Genomic DNA, 6,417 nt, shown 5'->3' with positions numbered 1-6,417 from the left:
GGATAAGGAAACAAGCATGGTAACGCTGTTGATCCTTCAGGTCCTCTTGCTGTGGTGTTAGTTAATCATCCAGTCTGGCTGACACAGGAGCTTTCGTAGGACGCAAAGAGAGTTATTATGAGTATTGACATGTATCTTGCAGCGAGGTATAACTTTATGGGTCGCTGGTAAGAATAGCTACCACTGTAAGTTTTGTATAATCCTTATATATTTATGTTCCTAAAAACAGTAAATCATATATTCACATAATACAATATGCTCAGTGGTGACATGTAGAATGTGGTTTTCACAATTATATTTCTAGCTAGTTTGGTGTCAGAGTGAAGGTTCGAGTGCAATAAGGTGTGCTTCCCTTTAGCAGTCTTCTGGAAAACAACAAAAAATATTTTTGGGAACTCGTTTAAAATCACACCATGGGGTGGATCCAATTTCACCGTAACAGTGAGCCAGTCACTTGAGCAGAACCCTCTGCAACCAGTGCCTTAGGCGATTTCTTTAATATACGAAAAATGTAAAACTAAATTTCGACTAGAAGTGGGGCACTCCATTTTGCACTAGATCCTTGAGTGGCTCTCAACAGTGAGTGAAGCTGCGTCTCTGCTACTACGGTACGTCTTTACTTCTCGATGTTAAGCGTAGTGATAACTTTGTCTTCAACAAATGCTTGCTTCCTCTCGCCTAGGTTTCATTGTCAATTTGCACGGGAACCCCCCGCATATAATTATAAAGTGACCTACAGTACGTCTTCATTTGATTCCAGTTCCTCTACTTTATCATCACAGTGCACATGGAATTTATATCGACCAGTATGCTAGTGCTAGTAGCAACAGGTATTGCAAATTTATATTGTGGCGGAATAATCCATTGCTAAACAACGGCTTGTTAAAACACGTTTCCTGGACAACCAGCTGGAACAGTCCATTGCTGAGCAACGTTCGTTAAACACATTCTCGACGTAACGAAGTCAAAAATAGAACCTCAGTTGCTTAGTAGCCGACGTTTTAGTAAAAAAAATTTTCGTGGCAAGGAATCATTTACATGAATTCCCATGGATCCTAGCTACCCTATATAAGGAGCAGCAAGCGATTCTTGAGAGGACAATCCCGTTTGGAGGTGGGGTTGAATACCTCCACCGTATCCCTGCGAGTCGTGGTAGGCGACAAACTTGAAATATCTAATATGAGGCAGTAAAATATGGTCGCGAGTCCCACGGATTCGGACCCGAGAATGACTGCGCTGGCGAGAACCAGCAGCTTTGGATTATTTTGTAGGCTCCGTAACAGCATTTTCCTGCAGGCCTGAAGTAAATCACATGTACTTACCAGAGTAGACGGCCTTTCCCCGAGATTCAAACACGGGACTGCCGAAACAAGTAGTAAGAGTCTAAACACAGAACGACTACGTTTGCTGCCAAAGTTAATAACCCTGGCATTCGTTATTAGGAGCTACGGCTTTTTTAGTTAATTGGGGAATCCAGTACAGGAAGCACGACTTCAGGTGATATCATTGTGATATTTCTTAAAAAGTGTATAGAAAATGTATAGATTAACTGAGCAATATATTTTTTAAGTTCCTTGTGGTTGGGTGAAACTGAGTCCACTTGGTACGTCGGCCACAAAATGGCCTACTGTACCAACTCCGGATGATAGATGATGATGAATGTGGAGCAGTCGGAATGAGAATTGACAGGGGAAACCGAAGTACTCGGAGAAAACCTCCTCCAATGCCACTTTGTCCACCACAAATCCCACGTGACCTGACCTGGGCTCGAACCCGGGCCGCCGCTGTGGGAAATCGGCGACTAACCGCCTGAGCTATGGCACGGCCAGCTGAGCAATATAAGCATGAAGTAGGAGCATAAGCACACAATAGTGGCGTTTGTTGTCAAGGTTACTAAATAATCCTGTACCCTTAATGGGGGCTATGGGTTTTTTTTTAGTAAACTGAACAATCGCACCAGAAACATATCTTCGCCTGGTATCAGTGACATTTCTTATGAAGTATATGCACTAACACCAATCTTGTATAGAAGCAGGAAAATCCGCATACTAAAGGAAANTCTAATGATGGGATCAGTAACAAATTAGAAGGTATGTGGGCCGATGGGCCGCGCCATAGCTCAAGCGGTTAGTCGCTGGCTTCCCACAGCGGCGGCCCGGGTCTGGTCAAGTGGGATTTGTGGTGGACAAAGTGGCGCTGGGTCAGGTTTCCCCTGCCAATCTTCATTCCACAAACTGCTCCACAACCACCCTCACCTATCATCTGGGGCTGGTACAATAGGCCAGAAGTGGCCGCAGTACAAGGGATTTAGTTCCACCCAACTAGCAATAAAAAAAAAGTTGGTTGTTACATGCTGTAAATGCTGTGGACCGATAAGTTGCGTGTTTTCAGATACTTTCTTTTTCGTTTGAACTTGTTATACCCGGCGTGCTGGACTGAAATGTAATATTCCCTTCAGAGCAAAAGAAGAAGAACATTAGCGTATGCTTTGCTAAGGGAACAAATTGTTTTCTAAAGGTATAATATTTGCTGATATTTCTTGCTGTGGACTACACGGCAATCAGTAGTGTCTGGTTATTAACATTTTGATTTGGACCNGACGGATGTTTTATACATAAAACACTTTCTGTTAAATGTCTCCTTTACAGTATAAATGGCAAGCCACTAGACATATCACCGATGGCACACATTGTATTCTGTACCTTCAGTAACAGCATCTTATGTTATTTCTTTCCTCGTTTCTTCCTGTACTCTTTATTTATGTATGCTTTTATTTATATATTTGTGTATTTTATTTCGCCTTATTTGTATTCTCTCTTTCTGCCTTTCCTGCTTGCGTTCTTTGTTTCTCCTTTTCTATTTCTTTCTTTTTCCTTTCTTCCCTTTCGAGCTTTCCGCTTCAGCATGGTAACAGTTACAGCATCAGGGCTCGTTATCACCCGTAACATTCGTTCAAATGGGTACACGCGGTAGCGTAATTGGTTGAGGCATTGTGCTACAACCGGGAAGGTCGTGAGTTCGATTCCCGATGAGGTCATTGAATTGTTCAATTGACCCAATTCTTCCAGCCGTACTATGGTCCTTGGGTCGACTCAGCCTCTAACAGAAATGAGTACCAAGAATATTTCTGGGGTAAAGGCGTCCGGAGCGTAAGGCTGGCAACCTCACCCGCCATCTGTGAACCGATTGTCTAGAAAATATGGAAGCCTCGATGTATCATAACCCCACGGGCCTCCACGGCTTTACTTTTTTTAATATTGGGTCAAATAAAATAAACAGGAGCTATTCGAGCACATAAGTGTATTTATCTCTAGTATCGTAACTTGGGAACACATCTCATGTGCTGCACCACCAGTGGGCGAAAGATGTCCTTGCAGTGCCGTCTCACAGTGTACAGTTGCCCAACAGAATTCTGAGCCAGCGAAAATCTGTTCTTCTTTTACATTAATTGTTATGTGCTGTTCTGCTGTGTTTTACGCAAGTTCGTTACGTCTGCAGCTTCACGACAATTTTGGTATTGACACTACATAACATCGGGACGTATGATCATATGTTAATGAAGAATTTGAAAAGATTTGAAAGGAAGGAGTCGAAGTTATTGTCCTTGATTTTGCCTGGAGGAAAGCCACGAGAAATCTTACCGTCTTTTTTTTTATTGCTAGTGGGGTGGGACTCAGTCCCTTGTACTGCGACCACTTCCGGCCTCTTGTACCAGCCCCAGATGATATGTGAGGGTGATTGTGGAGCACATAGTGGAATGAAGATTGGCAGGGGAAACCGAAGTACTTGGAGAAAACCTGCCCAGCGCCACTTTGTCCACCACAAATCCCACTTGACCAGACCCAGGATCGAACCTGGGCCGCCGCGGTGGGAAGCCAGCGACTAACCGCTTCAACTATGGCGCTGCCAAGCTTGCCCTCCATAGCCGATATCCGTTCCGAGATTGGAACCGAGCCCATCCCAAATACAGGTCTAGACTGTCACCGCTAAACCAACCTGCTCAGTTTTAAATGAGATATTTTTGTGCATAGCGCACGAAGTTAACGAGTGCAGGTGGTGGTGTGTTTGTCCGTCCTGCTGTCCATCTGACTACGTAACAACTCGAGTCCTACTACTTATATTCTCTTCTAATAAAGTTCCTTGTGAAATCTCAATGCTCCCTTGCTGTTTGTGGTCGGGGGCGGGGCGTAAATATATTTTCAACACATATCGGTCGACATTGAATATGTCATAAAATTGAAAACTTTCGGATAATTTATTACCTATGTTGACTGCATTATATTTGGGTCATGAATATGACAGTTACAATTATCACTCTGTTTAAGGGTATTAATATTCCTACAATTACTCATTGCCTAATGTTCGTAGAGTCAAGAATACGCTGCGACATTAGGCATTACCTACGGCTTTGAACACATCTGTAGATAATGTAATCACAAAGTTAGTGAAAATGCGAAATGAATTACTGTCTTTCTTATGTACTATTCATACGTACTTGCTTTGGGTATTCCTAAAATATATATAATTAAATTCATATGAACAATATTAAAGCAGAGGACATAAAAACGAAACATTAGTGAAATAATGAATCAACTTTGTGAAAACCGCTTTCTTCGATGTTTGTGCCAGTTATAGAAGTTGTGTGCTCGGAAGTTGTGCCACGTGGTGGCGTATGAGACAACAGATTCAGAACTTAAAGAGAGATATGTATGCTGTTATTCTGTGGTAGACTTCTGAGACTACAAATAACTAGATATGAAGAAATTAAAAATATGGGTAGCATGCCTTTATTAGTAAAAATTATAAATTTCTTCTACTACGCCCTTCGCTAAGTTCTCGTGAGTATTGTGCATAATGAACCTCTTCGGATAAGTGTTCTGTTGGTAAAACTAACGATCCAGTAATGTAGATACGTGCGCTGTAAAGTTACACTCTTCAGGCGTGCAGAATCATGTGATCTAAACACTTGTCGGTTTCCGTGGCCTACAGTTTTCAAACCGGAAACAACAAAATAGAACTGCTTACGTGCCACGAAAGGCGCGCATGTTGAAGTTGTTTAGAATTCTGCAGTACTGATTATACAGGTAATAAAACGTCTCATGAGTTACATTTTCATATTCCCTAAGCAGTTTTATTATGTTGTTTCCGGTTTGAAAATTATAGGCCACGGAAACCCCGACAAGAATTTAGAATCACCATATAGCTTCATGTAGTGGTCCTTCCTTTAATTGGGTGGAAGTCCCATTTCCTTTTCTTTTAACTCCCGTTTAGATTCATCACTTGTGTTTGTGATGTCACTTATTTACTCCTACAGCTAGTTTGTAAGCAGTATACTGTACTGTACAACAAGTGTACTGAACATGAAATGTATGTTCCTTTCGTCTCCACAACTTTCGTCTGGAATATTCGTCGCTCGGTTAAGTATGTAGTGAGTTACTCTTGAGATACATGCAAAACCGCATGCATGTGTGTCGTGGTGTAATGCATCCGTTGTTACTGTCCAATCTTAGCCAAACTTCAGGCATGCTTACATGTGTGACTAAAACTTCTCACTATGAATTTTCACGAAAGTCCGTTGAGTAGTTCTTGAATTACTGCATACAGACGGATGGACAGGCACGACGAAGCGAATAGGCACAGGTTTGTAGCCTCCATTTATTTTTTATTTACATCCAGAGATGGAAAAGATTTTTTTCTGAAAATCGTAGCCCCGCCACCGAAAAAAAAATTTGCTTAGACTTACGCAGAAATGCCAATAATTGCTATTACAGTAAGAATACGGTATAATGACAAAGGTTTTATGATGATACACATTGTGGCACTTCTTTTATTACTTCAGTTGAACAAAAAGTGTCCCGGTCACCGTAGCCGAGCGGTCTAAGACATGTACTGTCTTCGCTCGCTCGGAAGCCGGGATCTTGGTTCGAATTCCACACAAGGCATGGATGTTTGGTATGTTTATGTGTTAATTCTGTGTTTGTGTTGTCCCGTGTTTAGGTAGAGACCTTGCGACGAACTGATCACTCGTTCAAGGAGTCCTACCGTCTGTAAAATGATCATGAAACTGAAAATCAGAGGCCAGGGTACAAGGGGGCTGTAGGCCCAGTGAAAAGAAAAGCAAGAAGTGTAACTGCTTTGTGAGAGTCGAGACTCCAGCCATACTGATAGACAGAGTGCTTACTTCAAGGACACACTCTGCACGACCCTACACTACGTCAGCACGTTGCACCATATCAAGCAGTCCTCAAGGACACACGTTACTGTACACAGCACAACGATCCCAAAGACACGTGCTGTATTAGAATAATTACCCTGGTACACTCACAAAACAAGGAGACCCTAAAAAGGTTCCAGATATTCAGAATCAGCTGACAACATAAAGCTGTGGTCTGGCTTACAGTGACCAGGGTAGCGTGT

The 6,417-nt window shown here is 42.2% G+C and overlaps 1 protein-coding gene across 2 annotated transcripts in view; it reads left to right on the top strand.

Moving 5' to 3' along the window:
• The window catches only part of LOC111872507 (tectonic-2-like), a 600,257-nt gene that overhangs the window by 292,948 nt on the left and 300,892 nt on the right, over window positions 1-6,417 (top strand). The window lies entirely within an intron of this gene.

The sequence above is a fragment of the Cryptotermes secundus genome, unplaced genomic scaffold, assembly GCF_002891405.2.
Source record: "Cryptotermes secundus unplaced genomic scaffold, Csec_1.0 scaffold537, whole genome shotgun sequence".
NCBI classification, from domain to species: domain Eukaryota; kingdom Metazoa; phylum Arthropoda; class Insecta; order Blattodea; family Kalotermitidae; genus Cryptotermes; species Cryptotermes secundus.
The sequence above is the reverse complement of the archived record's forward strand: the minus strand, read 5'-3'. Positions and strand labels throughout refer to the sequence as shown.